This window comes from Vicugna pacos, chromosome 2 (assembly GCF_048564905.1).
Source record: "Vicugna pacos chromosome 2, VicPac4, whole genome shotgun sequence".
Lineage (NCBI taxonomy): Eukaryota > Metazoa > Chordata > Mammalia > Artiodactyla > Camelidae > Vicugna > Vicugna pacos.
Genome location: NC_132988.1, coordinates 73,368,265 through 73,369,531, shown reverse-complemented (window position 1 = coordinate 73,369,531; position 1,267 = coordinate 73,368,265). Strand labels below are relative to the sequence as shown.

General features: G+C 40.5%; 1 pseudogene; it reads left to right on the top strand.

Moving 5' to 3' along the window:
- The first annotated feature begins 392 nt into the window (after window positions 1-392).
- LOC102543010 (solute carrier family 25 member 16 pseudogene) lies at window positions 393-966 on the top strand (annotated as a pseudogene).
- The last annotated feature ends 301 nt before the right edge of the window (window positions 967-1,267 follow it).

Sequence of the window (1,267 nt, the reverse complement as noted above, 5' to 3'; positions counted from 1 at the left end):
AAAATTCCTGAGGTGGCCCTGGCGGCAGCTAACCCACCTCCATCTCGAGATGCCGCAGGCAGCAGGAGTCTGAGGGCCCACCGCAGGCAGAGACTTCTCCTGGCTGTGCTCCTTCCTGGACAGAGGTATTGCTGGATTCTGTGCCAAAACAGTTGCTCTTTTGGATTGAGCAAAGGTTTTATTACAAGCTCACAATCACCATTACAAACATTTGGGAATATTTCCTGCATTATGTGCTGTTCCCCCAAGGAGGAATACCTTGGGTTGTAGAAAGAGAATGATGCAATGATGATCCAAATCTTTCCCTATGGTGCAATCCAGTTTATAGCATTTGAGCATTGTAGAACATTAATTACTACGAAGCTGGGAATTTCTGGTCTGTGCACAGATGAATGGCTGGATCCACGGTACATTTAAACAGCAGTTCTCTGTACTTACCATTTTCACATGGTTAGAGTGTGCCTAATGTTCCAGGTGAAAGGGGGACATACTTAAACAGGAATCATTCATGCATTCAGAACAATTTATGCACAGGAAGGTGGTCTCTTTGCATTTTACAGAGGCCTGATGCTGCTCTAGTGGGAATGGCTCTCCTTCGAGTTGTCTCGTTTTATACTGTTGGGCTTTCCCATGTTTCCACCCTTCTTGGCAGACCTTCAGGCAACACTGATGTCTTTGTTTTGAAAACTTACATAAGCTTCCTTTGTGGTGGTATTGCTGGAGCAATAACACAGACAATATCCTACTCATTTAATGTAACTCACTGGTGAATGTAATTAGGAACAGTTCTTCCAGAATCTGAAAAGTGCCTCACCATGGAGGTGACTATGAAGTATGTCTTTGGACACCATTCAGTTCAAAAAGGATTATATCATGGTGTATCTCTTAATTACACTTACTGTGTTCTTTCCCAAGTGGTGGCTTTTACACTATGAAGTTTTGAAGCAGTTTTTTCACCTTGACTAAAAAAATTTTGTGATTTCTTTTCCTTAATAAACTCTGAGGGAGAAATAAAATGTTAATTTTGAGGGAGAACATTACTTGAAGGGGCATCTTTACCCCATCACAGGAACCATTGGTATTTTAGTGCTTGACTTTTTTATTCATCACAAGGCAAAAGTGCTTATTATACTTTTTGATGCCAAAAGTTACACCTTAGAACACTGCAAAAATATTCATAAGCTGATGCTGGCTAATCAGTAAGGTTAAGTGAAACCATTTTAAAGTGTTATTTGGAAGTAGAACTGACTTAAAATGGGATTTAAGA